Consider the following 19,867-nt stretch of genomic DNA (forward strand, 5'->3'; position numbering starts at 1 on the left):
TGAAGGGTAATAACGATACCTAACAACCAAGGCAACAGATACCATGAACAAGGAAACAGTATAAAGGGTAATAGAAATACCTAACGACCAAGGCAACATAAACAATGGAAACATTGTGAAGGGTAATAACAATACGTAACAACCAAGGCAACAGATACCATGCAGACAGAAACAGCATGAAGGGTAATGACAAAATTACCGAACTGATTAAGGCAATATATTCAAATGGAATGTACGTAAAAAAAAATGGCACTATCATGATACAAACCGTAATGTTGGAAACAACCGCAATACTCCATGTGAGACCGAATATTTTTAAGGACCGCAACATACGTGTAACAGGAAACTAGAAAACCTGCCATTAAAAGTTTGATATTACTTAAAAGAGCAGTTTTCGTTCTGTTTTTGTTTATATATAATATAATATTTATATATAATATTGACTTGTTGTGACATGTATCCTACATAACAGCACCTAGATGAGCTGTACCGTACTATTACGTCGTGTACCACTTTACAGCCCTAGATTAATCCTACGAGGAGGAATGATCCGCCCAGCGAAAGCTATATTTTATATAGCCTAGCTGGCCGAGTGATCTAGGGCGCTGTACATTGTGCAGGTGGCGGTGCCATAGAAGTCACAGCGTTACGAGTTCGAGTCCTGCGGAGTGAACAACCAAACTTCGCAAATTTGACAGTTCTTGCATCGTTTTTCAGACCCTTCTACATTACCTTCCCTTTATTAAATTGATCCGGTGGAGCAGTATATCGAAGTGAGTTGTCACATTCAGAGACGTTTGTATAATAATGATTTTTTGTGACATGTATCGTTAATTTTATCATCTATCCTCCATAAAAACACCTAGATGAGCTACCATACATAGTGTACTAAGTTACAATCCTTGATTAACCCTACGGGGATGAAAAACTTGGCCAGAGAAAGCAATATTTTTATATACCCTATCTTAAATACAGGATTTAGTTATATGTAACGCTTTAAGTTTGCAATTTATTCTCTTGCATTTCTACATGTATCCTATAAAGCTAATACAACGTAATTTTCGCGTATTGGCTATTTTAAATGATTGTGAATTTTCCCGTTTTACAGTACACCCATTTTGTTGGTTACAACATACACAATATTACAATTAGTATTTATACGATGTATGGCAGGTGATGCTGTTTTAAGTAAACTCTTTAATCTCTTTTACACTGAAATATTTTGTCCAGATAAAAAGTAGAATACACATATACCTTTTTTAATTTATTGGTTAATGATGTAACAAAATCCGTAGAAAGTATTAAATAATATCTTTTATCTAAAATAAATCGTCATATGTCTTACTATGTGTACTATAAACAACCCTATCAAAGATTAATCAAGGGAACCAAGGTTATAGCGGTAATCAAAAGAATGTAATCCAGGGGCAAAGACCAGACATGGAAAACAGACATACACAACAAAGAAAATAAAGTAACTATAATCATACATACAAAGTAACAAAAGCAAATGAGCAACTCGGACTCCACTTAAAACTGGGAGCATGGACCTGGTGCACCGGTAGGGTAAAAAAAATAAAGTTACTTTTAGTGGTTATTATGACTTTCTTTTTGGTTGCTCATTATTGTTTTATATTTGTACATATTAAAAATATGGGTCGTATAAGGTTTCGATCGCAGTGTAACATTTTCCCAAAGTTTGTAAAAGAAAGTTTTTTCACCTCTTTCTTAAAATGATTATTCTAGAAAATTCAGTTAATCATCGAAAGTTTTTGTTTAATCAATTTTGTAGAGAATGAAAGAGACGAAACCAATTTGGGACGATTTAATATTTAAAGTGTGTGTTTAAACCGTTTCTTTCCCTGATATTGTACCCGATAAAGACCGATATTTACGGTCCAATTTAAGTTCTTTATATAGACATTTTGAGGGTTATTGAGTCAACCAATATGGTAAATGTGTTTGCAATGTTATGAAACATTGACTATTATGATTTGCATGTATTTATAATGCATTATTACGGTTATTATTATGATATAAATGTGGAATGAGAAAACAACAATGAAACAGGTCTTTTGAAATAACATTATCCTTATTTTACTGTTTATTAACATCTAAAAAGGATGTCCACGTTTGATACATCATATGAGCAAAACTATAAATGAGCAACTCCTACTATAGTTGGATAGCTGGGTTACTATAAATCCCTATCATTTGGATAGCGAGTTACAAACGTCACACACGTCATAGGCGTATTTTATTGCATGTACACGTCATAGAGTCTTGTTAATGTATATTTCGTGTATGCATATTCATTGTGTATGTTTAAATCATGTTTATTTACTCCATATTTGCATGATATTATTTCATCTCAAATATTGGTATATAATCGTAACAGTAAGACTTATTATTGTCCCCTTTCTTGTTACAGTTAATCTTCTCAAATGGTATAAAGATAAAAGAACCATAATAAAGTGATGACTTTAATTGACTGTATGAAATGAACCCTACCTGTAAATTTCGATAATTCACATGTATAATTTATTTTGTACTTTTACTCTCGGTCTTTCTACTGTTACAACGTCACTGCACTTTTCCTTTGTAAAATTGCTTTACGTCACCGGTGCTTTGGAAAATTTATTTGAAAATAACACTTTATTATTGAGGACATCTATATAATAAACAGAATAATCATTCCATTATCATGAATAACAAAAATTCAGTTATGCCGAGAACAAAACAAGTACTGCACATCCACAAATGCTTTGTCTTCTTGAATTGTGATGATATTTTAGTTTCTCCATCCCATTAATTATGCTATAAATAATTGACTCATTTGATAATTGAAAACTTTCCTTCATGTTTATTGATGTTTAACCTTTTCCTCTATTCATCCTCTATCTGATGTCTCGATTTTTTCTTTAAATTTAGTTTCAATATTCATTTTCATCATTTTTGTGCTGCGCTAAACTTCTTACAATTAGGCTTCTGGAACAGGGTTATGTTGCTACAAAATTGAAGGTATCATTACAGAAGTTTTATTGTCGTCATTATGAATCCCTGGATCGTTACAGTGTATCCCTCTACACCATGAGAACCGATTTTTTTCTTTAATTTTAGTTTCAATATTCATTTTCATTACCCGATTTTTAAACATTAGTTGTACTATCCTATCCCCAAAGACATCAAACTTGCACGAATAAATTTTGGAAAACCCGATTCATTATATAATACATGTAGTAGCCCAAGTGCTAGGTTTTATTTTAATTTTAGTATTATTCATCAACAGGTTTTGAATATATTATTGATAATATTTTACCAAATAAAGTAACCGTCGACATGGAATTACTAATATTCTTTGATAGGGTTCAATATACTCAATGAAATTACTCAACGCATGTCTTTGAAGTCCTTTATTGTATGCACATTTTTCAGGTTTACTTTAATTTCATGCTTAAATAACTAAGTTAATAAAAGGTCGGAGTAATTATTAGGTAATAGAGGTAGAAAAAATATCAACTATTTAGTATGTTCATACTAGAGTACTTATAATGTTAATTTTTATTACTTTTGATGATGTGTGATGACAGGATTCAAATAAACGAAACACCTTTACAAGACAATTTTAAAAAATACATGAAAAACAAACAAAAAGAAGGAGTCAAATGCACTATGATAGCTGTTAATAAATATGATAGCTCTTGATAGTATTTCGTAGCAATAAAAATACATTACTGATCTTTTCAAACGTGTCGCAAAAGAACGCAACTAAATACTTCCTACATACATGGGTATAAAATTTAAATTGTAATATTTTAATTCCTGACGATTTGGTTTTTTACAATTTATTTCATGCCAGAGCTTGCTGTAACTACGCGTGCTTTTTGTATTGTGCTAGACTTCTTACAATTTGGATTCTTGAACAAGATTATGTTGCTAAAAAATTGAAGTCATCACAACAGAAGTTTTATTGTCGTCCTCATGAACTCGTGGATCATTATGGAATATCCATCTGCACCATGAGAGTCGATTTTTTTCTTCAAACTTAGTTTCAATATTCATTTCATTACTCGTTTTTTTTTAAAACATTAGTTGTAATATCCTATCCCCAGAGATATTAAACTTGCACGAATAAATTTTGGAAAACCCGATCCACTATATAATACATGTAGTAGCCCAAGTGCTAGGTTTTATTTTAATTTTAGTATTATTTATCAACAGGTTTTGAATATATTATTGATAATATTTTACCAAATAAAGTAACCGTCGACATGGAATTACTAATATTCTTTGATAGGGTTCAATATACTCAATAAAATTACTCAACGCATGTCTTTGAAGTCCTTTATTGTATGCACATTTTTCAGGTTTACTTTAATTTCATGCTTAAATAACTAAGTTAATAAAAGGTCGGAGTAATTATTAGGTAATAGAGGTAGAAAAAATATCAACTATTTAGTATGTTCATACTAGAGTACTTATAATGTTAATTTTTATTATTTTTGATGGTGTGTGATGCCAGGATTCAAATAAATGAAATATGTTTTTAAAACAATTTAAAAAAATTAATAAAGAGAGTCAACTGTACTATAATAGCTGTTTATAGTATTGCGTCGCAGGTAGTGTTTTAGTGTTTGTTTCTATGAAATTCGAGTGTAGTAAGTTTTGTTTTTATTTTTTATTCTTTATATCGTTGTTATTTATGGCGGCGGATTATGTCAGTTGTTCTTAAAGCCTTTTAACTATGGTTGGCATTTTACAGTCAACAAAATATATAACCAAAGATTTGTTGACTTGCGAGGTATACTTAACTTCTCATTTATGGATTAGATAATATGCTTTTAGTTTCGTGTGTTTTTATTGTTCGCCAACACAATTTAAGAATTTGCAGGTTCTGTGTGAACGTTCAGTTGAAATACGATATTTTGATATTGAATTAATTTTATTTATTCAAAAGACTTGATGTCGTAGTGTTTCTTAAAGAATGGGGATGCTTTCATCTCCCAAACTTATCTTTCAAGGCCAACATATTTGTCAAGTGGAGTATTATAGTTGATACCTTTAATGATATGGAAAATGGTCGTTAAAATTGTCATAATTTTTTAATGCAGGAAATGAAGAAAAAAAGAAGAAATTTTATTATCCGTATGAATGGGCCCGTAAGGTTCACGTATGTGAAATGTCGAAATAACAGCTTTGACATTAGAAATAAAAAATCCATTTTAACTTTTTTTCGTGACAGTTAAAACTGTTCCAATATGGGTTTAAATGACTATATTACATTATAATGTGAATGGAAATAGTGAATATGCCAAAGAGACAACAACCTCACCGGGATGGAAAATGTCTGCTAAAGTCACCCATGGGTCTTCAATGTCCTCAAACGACAGGGCAGGCTGCAGTTGGCCCCAAAACAACATTCTACACAGGTACAGCGAAATAGTTGCCCTATATACGTACTCCAGCTACAGAAAAGTAAACCGAAATGAAAACGAAACAATACATATTGTGACCAGAAATTCCTGGCTTGGAGCAGGCACAAAATGAATGCGGCGGTGTTAAAGTATTTTGGCGAGATTAGAACCCCCTACCGTCCCTTAACATGTTTATATTGTGTGAATTGTACAATTTCTCCGTTACCAAATTACACAACATAAGATACACAATTTCCCTGTACTACGTATACACTGCATACAGAGTTTTAAGTGTTATAATGTCTTTTCTATATTTGCCTTTGTGTCCTAATTTCAAGATTTTTTTTGCAGCGCGATTTTTTTTCAGTTAGTAATAAACTCAACAAATGTGACACGTATTTTTCAAAGCTCAAGGGTGTGAATGACGTCCTCTTTTGTTATTTAAAGAAAATTAGTGAACAAATAGTAAAATAAAGACATTGCTAATGATTAGTTTACAATCATATTACAAAATCTTCAAATTACAAGACACGTCCTTAATTTACTCATTTTTTTAATATGTTAATCTAATATGTAACTTATTTTTAAAAGACATATAATACTTATTGTACAAAATCTGTAAACATGAAGATCATTTGATAACAGAAAGGCAAGTAATTAGGCCGCAAGCAAATTGACCATCAATAAGTTGACTGGAATGTACGAAGTACAAAGTGATTGAAATAAACAATAAATCCTAAGTTTGACTTCCAGCAAATTATTAAAATGTGGAGACAAAATGAAACAAAGAATTAGTTAGCTGCAATATCTGGTGAAAACATATCACTGTAATTTCCCGTCATTTTTATGACTTCCCCAATTGAAATTATGTGGCGCAGCAAATGGAAAAAAATCAAAGTATTGTTACAAGTAAATTGATAATACTCATGAAATCTTTGCTTATATTGATGTTGTTATTTTTTATTCTGTGATAAAATATAAAAGCCTCCCAATGACAAATACAGGGTTTTAACACTGAGAAAACGTATCGTTGATTGATCATAACTCGCAAGTCCCACACAAAGCGTAATTTTCAATTAAAACAGTGTTGCAGAAGGAAAACGTATTTACAGTAGCCACGCAAATTTCTACTATAAAATTATTTTGACATTGACCTTGATATTGAAGCATGTTATTCTAATAAAGTCAAATTACTTGATGTCTAAAAGGTTATACAACTTGTCTATGCAACAAGATCTGATACTTTAAAAGGACGACCATGTAGGCCACAAAAAAGTATTATTAAGTAAGTATTGAAGTCACCAAAAATATATTAGCTAATGATAACTTTATTAGACGTGACCAAAACTTCACATTTCAGGTTTGTCAAGTGACCTTACCTTATGATACTGCTATCAAAAAATGCATATCAGTCAGGACTACAAACATCTGTTTTAAAAGATGGGAGTATAGTTGCCATGGAGACATAAAAATAGTATAAAACTGTGTTCAAATAAAGCAATGAGAAGGTACAATGGTTTAAATCCATACACCTCGATGTTTAACAAATAAGACTAAATCATATAATTCATTGGAGTAGCCTCTTTACAATGGCCATTCGGACTATACTTACACGAGGAATGTATGTATAAATACGTATCAATCAACAGATGAAATTTCATCTTGTTACAAAGTGGTATTAAGTCACAAGGTATTTGTATAAATAAAATTGTTTCATTTGATGTCTAAACTATTTATCGAATTGAAAAGAGATGATATTGACTGGAAGGTTGAACTTGAGTTCAGTGGAGTGTTTACATTAATACGACCTCAAAGTAACTCGTGTCAAGATCAGAGCAATTCATTACTAGATCTTAAAGTATAAGTCTATGTCAATGTGTAGGGTATTGGGGTCACAACATATTTTGTAATATGGATAAAGTTACCATTTTTAATTGAATGGTACTTCTAAAACCTAGGGCTGTAATAGTAATTCGTCTTGTGCATTTAAGCTTCCTATCATTTGAAGAAATAATGCATCACTGACCTGTTTAAATGTGTCACAACAGAACTAAATACTTCCTACATACATGGGTACTAAATTTAGATTATAATATTCTGATTCTTGACGATTTGGTTTTGTACAATTCATTTTATGCTAGATCTTGCCGTAACTACGCAGACATTTTGTATTGTGCTACAAATGTAGACATCTTACAGTTAGGTTTTTTGAACAGGGTAATGTTGCTACAAGATTGAAGATATCATTACAGAATGAATTCTAATTTCGTCATCATGAACTCATGTATCTTATTGTGTATCAAACTGCCCCATGAGAACCGATTTGTTTGCCGTGTCATATTTTTTGCTTTCCTCTTTCGTAAACTTAATGTGGGTGTTTCTAGAAAACCAGAGGACGCTTATCCTACCGGTGCATCTGGTCCTTGCTCCCTGTTTTAAGTGGAGTCCGGGTTGCTCATTTACTTTGCTTCTTTGTACATGTTATTTTGGTTATTTAACGTTCTATGTTGTGTGTGTCTGTTTTCCCTGTCTAGGCTTTATCCTTGGAATCTGAACTTTTAATTTCCGCTCGAATGTTAGTCCTCTTGATTACTCTAGCAATGCATTAATTGTAATACAAAATCGTATTTGTTTTCTTTTATAACAAACCTTGAAATTACCATTCATACATTAACAAACAATTCTGGCAAGTTATTAAAACATGTGTAATAGTACATATTCTTGACACGTAACCGGCAAATACACCAAGTATAGGAACAGTCAGCTGATCGTCAGCGTCACTCATATCGTGCGTTTGAGTGATTAATACTGCGTTACGAAATATTTTCGAGGATTTTTGTGGTTAAAGACAGTAAAATTATATTCTCGAAGCTACCTTGCCTTATCGTAATAATGAACGAAATGAAGGGTGTAACGGATATACGGAAAGTGTCATCTTTTCCAGCTTTATTGTTGTACTAGTGTTATTCAAATATCAGCCCAAACTTGCTTACAAAGTAAAAAATGGGATTCCAATTTAGTAATTTTCAAATGTGACCGTGCTATATATTAATAATGTATGACATGAACGATATAATAACAACAATCGGATTAAAAACCTTCCACAATTCTAGGATCTAGTAATTACTCCATTAACTTGGTATGCTTGAAAAAGCATGTCCATAATGCTAATAGTTGGGTACGTTTGGGACAACACATAACGGCAGATACAAGTACAACTATGAAGATGTAAATATTGAGTAGAGGCATACTCATCATGCAAAAATTTTTATTTAAAGTTTATGAATTTATCAATGTAGAAGATAAAAAATTATTATTGTCGTCACTTCTAATCAATTAGATTAAACAGGCAACCAACAACACAACAAATATTCCGGAACAACATAACAGAGATCTCTGAATAATGCGACCAAAAATCCTGAACAAAACGACATATTTCCCTTAACAACCCGACAGACATTACAGAACAACAAAACAGGCATCCCTGAACAATACGACAGACATCCCTGAAACCATGAAAGACATTCTTAAGAAACACAACAGACATCCCTTAAAACACGATACTTATCCCTGAACAACACAACAGACATCTTTGACAATACGATACACATCCCTGAACAACACAAAAGACACCCCTTAACAACACAATAGATACTAGTAACCCTGAGCAATTCCACAAAAATCCCTGAAAAACACGACGGACATTCCAGAACAACACGATAGACATTCTTGAACAACACTACAGACTTCCCTGCAAAATATTACAGACATTCCCTAACAACACAACAGAAATTCCTTAACAACACGACAGACATCATGAACGGAACAACAGACTTCCCTGAAAAACACAACAGACATCCCTTAATAATACGACAAACATCCCTGAAAAACATGACTAACATCGCTGCATTTGAATTTATTAATCATTTTCCAATAGCACAAGTGACTAGTTATGACTCCCTCTGTTCCATAATATCCTTAATGTGAATTATTCAAAAGTACAACTCACTAAAATTTGCGAATCTCTTTACGGTGTACGTTACTTATTTACATAGAGAGGTGTAGTCTACTACTGAGCATGACAGCGATGTTCAAATTTTGAAATTGAGAATATAAATGAACCACTGCGGAGGATATTATAAGTTATCTAAGTTAGCATCCGTAGATATGGAGATTTTAAATCCCTAAAATACGTTAGTACCCTAAGGCGAATCCGAAGGGTGTACGGTAGTACTGAGGTGTTTTGTTTGCCGGTGCTGGGTGCAAAGCTCTTGGCTCTTTTATCGAGGATTTCACTCGAATCGCTTCGCCATCTTGGACGCTTTCAGCAGTGCGCGTGACGTTCCCCGAGGAAATGTCTAGCAACCCCCGGTGATATGGCTTAGCAAGGTCCGGGGATATGGGATTTTGAGCGACGTGTAGCTAACCAATCAAATTTCAGTATTGATACCCAGCCGGGGTTAATGACACAGGTGCAACTGGTCCACGCTCCCAGTTTTTATTGGAGCCCGAATTGCTCATTTGCTTTTGTTATTTTGTATGTTATGTCTGTTTTTCATGTCCGGTCTGTCCCTGGATTACATTCTTTTGATTACCGCTATAACCTTGGTTCCCTTGATTACTCTTTAACAACTTCAAAGATGTACGATAACAACGTGATACACAATGTAGCCGTCACACTTTATGAACTAGCAGATGCAGGTAACAATACCCGACAGAATTCACGAGGGAAAGAGACCGGAAGTGCTAGTCTAAAATTGTAAATATTGTAACACTAGAAACAATAAAACAAATGAATTGGGTAACAGTACATAGCCTCGGGAATTACGTAGATACTTTGCAATGTAAATATGCACGTTTGTTATAAAGGAACATTTGCATTTAAAACAACGGTTTTAAATGCCATAGAAGTACCATATATCCTGTTAATTTATTAATCAAATAATACATTGATTGCTTCTGTGTTTGTATATATCTTATGTGAAGAGTCTGGTTTTGTGCTTTGTTCCTTCAGTTATTTACAATGCAATACTGTTATTTCGTGTACAAAGTCGTTATTACGATTTTATGGGACAGATAGTTCAAAAGGACAAACGAAATGGACAAGAACGAACGAAGAATGAAATGAAAATCGTTCTTTATATTATATATGTCTGCACAGAGTGCAAAAGGTTCAAGCATGATACTTTTGAAACTGGGCAGAATCTTTTCCGACAAAAAGCAATTTCTCGACTGAATGTCCCGAGTAAGTTTAGATGCAAACATAGATTAATCTGTGTCTGCGGCGAGCGCTTCAATTATAGTGCTGATACCGTAACTAAATGTCATCGATATATCAGTGATAGTTAATTTTCTTTTCTCTAATCAAAGACTGGAATGACTAAAGAAAAAGTCTAATTTTTCGAAAAATTTAAATATTGAGACAAGTCAAACACTTACTCATGTAATATTTCAAATAAGATTAGCCAGTGAAATGATTTGACATTGATAATTTCAGATATAAAACCCTAACTAACTGAAAAACAGTCTCTCAACATAAATGAAAGCGAAAAATATTTTCATGCGAGCTTTTGCAGTATGTATGTTCTTTTGTTCTTAAATTGGTGCATATATAATAAATAAACATGCAAGTATAGTGTTTATACTTATTAATGCAAAAACCATTTTTGAATCGGTATTATTATGCACACATTTCATCTTGGCACGTGCATTTTTCCAAATTTGATAATTATAGATTATACTTGCATTTACTATATCGACTCTTGTATCAACATGAGACTTCCATATCTGATCGAGGCAGAGATATGTCGAAGGTCGATGCAAAGGACGATATAAATGTATTGAACAAAACAATGTCATAACTTTTTTATCACTTGTTAGTGTCATTATAAAAAAAACTCTAGATGGCTATTCAGAGTCATATTTGAATTAGATTCTTCATTTACAAAATATTAATTTGTTGAATTACTTTCATAACTGATAACGTTACCATTGACGACGATTTGATATCGATGGCAATGCTGTTGACGACCAAAAAAGCATGCACATAAATTTATCGTTAGAAAATGAATTAGCAGAGGCTGAGGTAGGTGATAATACAACTTGGATCGAACTCGCAACACTAAATTAGTACAAGAAATGATTTTTTAACTATAAATGACATAAATATAAATGCATCAAAATGTCTTGGTTCAACGTTTTCAATCCTTCCAGATGTTCTACTAGAAATGAGACAATTATTATTTATAGTTTAAATAAGTAACGATAAGGGACAAAATTGTGGTAGTAAAATTATGAAACCTGTTTTTATATTTACTAGAGTTAAATTATAAGCTATTGTTCTTTCTTGTTTTGTTGATACATTTTTTGTACATTTATTTACAATTTTAATTAAGTTTATGGTCATCATGCATTTCTGTCTCAAGCTATAAAAATGTGATAAGTTCTTTACATTGTATTTTCAATATTGCCTTGGTACCACCCCTCGATCTATATCAGAGTTTGACTATGTCTCTGGTTGATACGGAAGGCGATATTGAAAATAACTTATACTTATTTTTTCAAGTTCTTTCGATGCATTTATACCCTTACAAATAATCGTTTCTCGAATAAAGCCTTCTCTAAACACACAAAGAATAAAACAATACATCAATGCAAGAACATTTTCAAATAAGGTTTTGTAGTCTAAACTCCATGCCGCTAAGACTTGGTGAAATGTTTTATCTTCTTCTCAATGCTAGATTGTTTTAAAAAGAACTTTATGCATCGTCGAGAATATCGGACACTCATCTCGAAGCACCTTCTAGAATATTGGAAAGTTCAAATTATTGATAAGAAATTGATTCATGTTGGCTTTCAGTAATAAACTTGCTAGATCATCATGATTATATCTCATTTAAAAGATTACGTCAAAATTCAGCGACATGCAAGCCACATTGTGACTCTTTAAATCATTTAAAAACGTTTTACTGTCCCCTGTGTGATGACAAAAATAAAATTAATTGATATTTTTTGCAGTTGTTAAGCACATGATAATGCATTCGACCTTTAAGACTTCTAACAGGTGCGTGTGACACGCAACTTGAGCTGTAATTGCCAAGACGTGATATGTTTCAAGAGCCATTATGACGCTACTTTTTAGAACGAATATCCGCTATCACTATCTTAAAGACCAATTTGGTATAAATGTTGTTCGTAAAAGCTTACAAATAACTTATTTTTAAAACGTCTTAATCGAATAATACTACCTTTACATAGAAAGACGAGTTGTGCTCAGATGTAACAAAACGAACGCTGCATTAATAGGATGTAGTTTCTCCATAATAACTGTTCTCAACAATGCCTCTCCAACCGCGAAATGAAGCCATTAGTTCTTTTCTCAAGAAGAAACATACTTTTGAGACAGTGGCTACGCATACGAGCCAAATTTAATTGAACTCTTATATTGATCACAACCAATTTAAGTATTATGATGAATCGTTAAAGCCGATGCCAGAAGCACTCGGAAATAGTATGGTAGGCTACAAGCATCGTCATTATAAAGCCTCTGTAAACTGAAAAACTTTCAGAATTTTCATCTTGCTAACAATCACGCGGGTCGGATTATGGGTTTCGAGTGCCGTAATTAAGAGGTTGTCGTAAAAAGAAACACTTTCTGATTGTCCATCATGGTAATAATCTTACAGAGTCGATTTACATTGTTGATAAACACTTAAGAATAAACACTTTAAAGAAAATTACTATTTATCGATTGCTCCTTACTGAAATGAGAAAAGAATATTAAGGCCACGCAATAAAAAGTTGTGTTCCGAAAGAAAAAAAATCAGTTCATTCTAAGGTATAATTGATGATTGTTCCTATCATATAATTTGATCTTTTCCCATCGAAATTGTAATGACACATTTCTGTTATCAATATCTATTTTAGCGGAATATTGCGAGATAATTCTGATTTGTGTTCATCATATTATGCTATTTTAATTCATATTGGAACACTTGTGAAATTCGTATATAGCATATAATTTTTGCCAGGATAAAATTAGCCTCTATTGGAAGATAAAAACTGTACGTAACAGACTGCCATTTTCAGCTCTAGTTAATATTATCAGCCATTTATTTTAGGAACGATTTTAAATAAATAGAAAGGGTGAGAATGGCATGAAATATCGGTTAAAGGTAAATTAATAATACCGTTTACTGTCATAGACCATAAGTTGTCGTAGAATTGGAGGACAATGACGCTTTCGGTACATTACAATTGTAATAATAAACTGACTCATTTTCCACTTCGTCAGTTACGCCATATATACGAATCACTCTCATACCAACAAAAATAGAAAACGATTTTGCGTTCCAAACACATTCTGACATTCAAACAAATAACCCTAATGTTCACCATTCTCCGTCTTTTCTATTTATTGGAATCATTTATTCTCCGGTATTAATACCGTAGGTTACATGTATTCAACCGCTTAATTTATGATTGATAAAGGATTAACTGTACGAAAAGGTTTTTAACACAGCTACATTTATTTTGTGTTGATAAATACTTACAGTTTACGGATAATTTTGTTTTATCTTTACGTCATTTTGTCCTTAGGAAGTCAACCAAATACCTGAAAATAATAAAGAAACAAGTACATTATTCCATTATTTGAAATATATTAATTTGTTCAGTGAGTTCATTTCGTTTGATGAAAAAAATCAAATTCACATTATCAGGTACGTATTGGGAGATACGGCTGGCACCGTACCAATAATTGTCCTTGGTATGACATGCCGTACCTGAAATTCCTGTCAAACATTTTTTTAAAACCATGATATTTTACTCTATCATTAATTTAGATAGGTTATAACATTTGAATGAGTCCTTCCCGCAGAACCAATCAAGATTTGGGCACTAATGTCATCGGTTTCTGAAGTAAGTGTTTTTATCATACATTTTGGTTACTTTTTTTTCACTTCTGGGAAAATTTCAGATAAAATTCTAAATTTTGTGAGTTAAAGAAATTAATCAATGTCCGAAAAAAAAATTAAATCCGACTTTAACCAAATCTCAATAAAACCAAAGAAGAGAGCCTAGTTAGCTCTAAATATGCAATTTCTTTAACTAACTTTTTACTCAATAAAGGTTAAAAACAAATGTACCGAACTGATAAATTCTAGGCAAAAGTCAGTAGGATTAGTCAAAAAAAGTACGTATAATATACGGCAATACCAATATTCAACAATGATTCAGGCGACAGGCTTTACAGTTACTGTTTAGTTCTAAACACTCCTCATTGCTTGTCAAAATCATTAAACGAAATCTTGTAAATGTAAATAAGAAAACCTCTCAGGATATGGTTTTATAGTTTTGAAGTGCTAAGCCAATTATACGAACAGCGATGGCGTAATTTTAAAGTCCTGGTGGAAAATTGAAATTCCATAAGAAGACCGTTACATGAAACTAAATCTAGAATAATCTTATCTTTCGTATTAAAAATGACCCTGCTTAATGCCGTTGTACTGGAAATTAATCATGTTAACGTCATTTATAAAGAAAATATTTCTTAATAGTCGTGGAGATCTCATGGCGTTACACTTTATTTTGTTTTTATTGTAAATGGATTAGTCGTAAGAAACATAACAAGTTGGTTTAATGACATGGGTTTTGTTTTGATATTTTGAATACAATTTATCATTAGCATAACAGATACTTATATAAAAAAATAGTATCGAAGCACAAGTCTTATAATAAACGTACGTTAGAATTAGCTGACACGCATCTCTAATATACATGAAGAGAGATTTTGTAAAGGAAAGGGCGATCCATCAAATTATATTAGAGGATCCCAGACTATCATTTGCTCAGGCTATACTTTTAATAACAGATCGGAGCAAAATGTGTACATTAGAATGTAAAATCATTTTATTCTCTCATTTTATAACATTATTATGAAAATGAAGAATACATAATTTTATTTGTGTGTTGTGTATTCTATATTTAATTGCCCTTAATGTTTCAAATCTAATTTCATAGTCTTGCAACTTGGTGTCTTCTTTTCAGTGGAAACTGAAAATGCAGAAATAATGTGCAACATCCATGGAAGAAAAGCTTGTCAAAACCATTTGTTGCATAGTTTGTATCTGAACACTAGTTAATGAATATTTTTTTTAATCAAGACATCTGTCTGCAGATTGTTGTCTTAGGTACAATATATCTGGTTTCCTTAATAGCTGTTTTCGGATATTTGTATAACACGAATGTTCTTTATATACAATTGTATTCTTTGTAACAAAAAGTAATATATTCGGTCACATCTTCTTAGTTTATCAAAATTACACTTTACATTGCCACCAGTAAATCATAGATGTAACAAGGAAGTTTCAAAGACAAAATGGGAACAAACGCAAATGACAAATGATGTCTCGCCCATTTGAATTTGTAAAAATAATGATATACAAATTACATTCTATGAGCGTACAAATAGTTTTCTTCTTCCTTGTTCCATATAACAGCCATCATAACTCATTGAGTGATTCCCTACCAATCATGCTGGAAGACAATAAATTTTCTCACTCTACCGTTACCTTAGTCAGTTCTTGAAACAAGAAATTCTTACTCTACCGATACCTATGTAAGTGCTGGAAACAAGAAAATCTCACCCTACCGATACTTTAGTAAGTGCTGGAAATAAGAAATGTTTATCCTACCGATACCTTAATCAGTGCTGGAAACAAGAAATTCTTACACTACCGATACTTTAGTCGGTGCTGGAAACAAGAAAATCTCACCCTACCGATACTTTAGTAAGTGCTGAAAACAAAAAAAAATTGTTATTGATAAAGATTATCAACTTCGGCCACACAAATTTGGTTTTTAATCAGCCAGCATTCAGCATTACTCTTTATATGATAGGGTGGGTCAAAGATGAACATGCTTCCTTTAGTCGTAATAATATTGTAATTAAATGATTATATATAGTGTGTTGTTTTTAAGTATTTGTCAATCGAGAGTCAGCAACTTTATGGGCGATGCGTCAACGAAGTTACTTAATGGATAATTGCGACCGTCAAAACTGAAAATCTTCAAATACAATGCAAAAATTTCCATTTAGATACTATTGTCGAAAAAATATCAATGACAACCACAATTAAAATCTATATAATAATGTATGCATATGCGTAAAATATTGATAAGACGAATTGTGGAATTTATTCCCTGAAATTGACTACGAAATTCAACTTTAAATTAAAGGTTGCATTGAAAAAAAAACAGTTCGTTTAATATTATCTACCAAAAAATATGTTATATATGAACACAGTTGGAGAGCTGTTTTAGGAATAGGAACAGAAAGAAAGATTACTATGTTAGTGAAAATTTTGATGATTGTTCATTTGCATATTATTACACTGTACATTATAAAGATCTTGTTATTTCAAGTAGATATTGTCTTGTTGACCGTTTGTTTAAGCTATATCTGCTTCTATTCAGATGATAGTCGTAATATTCAAGCCATGAATCACAAATCATGATTCACATTAGAAAGATTGTTGTCAAAATGAAAAATTCATTTTAAAAACAGCAAGTGTTAATTTTTTGTGCTTAGATTTGCTGAACTGCAAGTGTTGTAATACAGATAAATAATTATGACTTTTCATTTATTCCATAAGAAGAAATTGAATACGGAAGTTAACTTAGTATGGCGCCAGGCAGCTTTACTAGCCTTTTCAAAAGCAAGACAAATGTTTTGAGAATACATTATACAGGGTGACTACGTGGAAGGAAGGTATTCATTATATTGTTCTATTTAATCAATTTTCACAACTATTATGTCAAACACCAATTTTCTCAGCAGTGAAGCGTGTTAATTAAAACAACTTAACGAGATTTTCAAGGCATCAAACTAACGTTCATACTGCTTCTAGTAAATTAGATTATCAGCTATCATTCACAGATGCACTTTTCGCGAAAGAACGTATTCAAATCACGCTATTTTCTGATGCGGTGGAATTTTTCGTTTCAAAAATTCAATTAATTAGTCTAAAAAAACATTTAAATGAATCACATTTTAATGAAATAACTCAATGCGAATTCATTTATGAATTATTGGACTTGATTATATCAGCTTGAGTCAAACTATCTACTTTGCGTTGCATCTTTACATGTCATGAAGCATACATTGAACTATTAGCGTGTCTATATTTTATAAGCTTGTTAGACACGTACATTGTGTGTTCACTTATTCTAAACCAATTCAGGGATGACTTAATTTTGTTTTGTTTTTGTTTTTCTCTGAATTGGTGCGAGAGAAACAAATATTTTATGGCGCCGCGCGAAATATACAGATAATTGATATGTTTTTATTCTCTACTTAAAGTCAAAACAAAAACAAAGCGAAACAGTAATTTATTCAATAAATTGTATTTTTCTGTAACATTTGATAGAACAGTATAAAGCACTTTTTATTGCATGTTATGCCATTTTTTCTATCCATAAATATTGTATTTCAAACTATCCTACTTCTAGGTTCTGCAGTAACTGTAACACTAGTTTACAGATTTTTGTTGTTTTGTGGGAACATAGATTGAAGGGTATATTACATAAATATGTTTTCTTTGGTCTAAGCGACATACGATGTCTAGGGTTTACGGTTTAATATTATTATCTCCCTTTACCATATATCATATGTGCTATTAATTACATTATCATACAGTAACGATAGATCATAACAGGACATTTCCCTCATGTATTTCGGGGTCAATAACGTTAATATTTATTCGTGCTGAAAATCTCAAAGCTCAGACTAAATTATAAACAGGAACAAAACAAAGGTGATCGATTGTTATTTTTTTTTTTTTATATATTCAAATAGTAGATGGACATGTTTTCTGTATGAATGGTTTCTGATACTATTGTAAAATGTATTATCATTGCAGTTTTAAACAAATGTTAAAGAACTTGGAGCCAAAAAAAAATAATACAAATCAAAGAATAACAGCATAAAATAGGACGCAATAATATTTTTATTCAATTGTTTAACATGGTATAGTTTACCATTTGGTTTGAAATGTCTGTACCAAGTCCGGACCATTGCGGTACCAGCTACTTCGGTGGTGCAAGATATTATTTGCACTTGACTTGATTATGGATTAGGTAAGTGTTCGATAATTTTGTTGTTACCCTTATTAATATGATAGTTATTTATTCTTTGTTTGTTAGCATACTCTATTTTTTCATTCGTTTATCATTATGTTTGTCCTGTTGTCAACATGTGCCATATGGCTCAGATTGTTGTTTGTAATACGTAGATCACGATATAGAAATTAGGAAATTGTATATTACTGATGTAGTTTTTTCCTAGAAACTGCATTGATGACTACGAGGAAAATAATGCAATAATTAATGAACGCAATAATATCCTGTTCTGCAATATGTACCTTAGTATTAATGTTTAATACATTACTATTTAATTACTCCTGATTTATTTTCTTGTACATATATATGTTAACTTCACGAGGGTTTTTTTTGAAGATTAATCATACTTGTGTATAAAAAATAACATTAATAACTCGCACCCTATAAATCTATAAAGTGCAAATGAAATGTTCTCAGTAGAGACATTAACACTTAGTTTTTCGTTATATTCTACCTTAGAAAAACAACATGAAAACTTCCATCCAGAGGTTTACACTATAACTAGTCTAACATATTTCACGATCAGTAGCAAATCTAAGGATACGATCATAGGAAGAGTTGTTTTTGGGACCAAACAAATGTATTTATACACTATTATTGATTATCTTAAGAAATGATGAATCATACCCTGCCTGGTTTTTAGGCAGAATCATACTTGTAAATAGGTAGCTCAATATGCAGACGAAAGTACAGAGACATCATACAGAATTTTGATGCTTTCAATCTAATGTTGCAGTGGTGGGGACGAAGAAAGATATAAGTTCTATATATTCCAGAGAAAAATTTAAAAAGTACTAAGACCTTTGAACTGTCATTAATGATTCTCGCAATAAAAACATCCTTGAGTATGACAGAGGTGTAGTCTTATATTCAGTATGACAGAGGTGTGGTCCTGTATTGAGTATGACAGAGGTGTGGTCCTGTATTGAGTATGACGGAGATGTTGTCCTATATTCAGTGTGACAGAGGTATAGTACTATATTGAGTATGACAGAGGTGTGGTCCTGTATTGAATATGACAGAGTAGTGGTCCTTTATTGAGTATGACAAAGGTGTGGTCCTGTATTGAGTATGACGGAGGTGTTGTCCTGTATTGAGTATGACAGAGGTGTGGTCCTGTATTGAGTATGACAGAGGTGTGGTCCTGTATTCCGTATGACAGAGGTGTGGTCTTGTATTCAGTATGACAGAGGTGTGGTCCTGTATTCAGTATGACAGAGGTGTTGATCTAAATTAAATACGACAAAGGAGTGGTACTGTATGACAGAGGTTGG

At 32.1% G+C, this 19,867-nt stretch overlaps 1 protein-coding gene across 5 annotated transcripts in view; it reads right to left on the reverse strand.

Moving 5' to 3' along the window:
• The window catches only part of LOC148611076 (muscarinic acetylcholine receptor gar-2-like), a 153,116-nt gene that overhangs the window by 42,568 nt on the left and 90,681 nt on the right, over positions 1–19,867 (reverse strand). For 2 of the 5 annotated variants that reach the window (XR_015924046.1, XM_088591187.1), the window contains exon 5: positions 13,967–14,028. The gene's annotated coding sequence lies outside the window, so the exon portion shown is untranslated. Of the gene's footprint in view, positions 1–1,528; positions 3,008–5,338; positions 5,466–13,966; positions 14,029–16,114; positions 16,212–19,867 lie in introns of those variants that run through there. The other 3 variants (XM_088591188.1, XR_015924047.1, XR_015924048.1) reach the window with 3 other exon arrangements.

This window comes from Perna viridis, chromosome 7, assembly GCF_037379345.1.
Source record: "Perna viridis isolate PV_CMFRI_1.1 ecotype Kerala chromosome 7, ASM3737934v1, whole genome shotgun sequence".
NCBI lineage: Eukaryota > Metazoa > Mollusca > Bivalvia > Mytilida > Mytilidae > Perna > Perna viridis.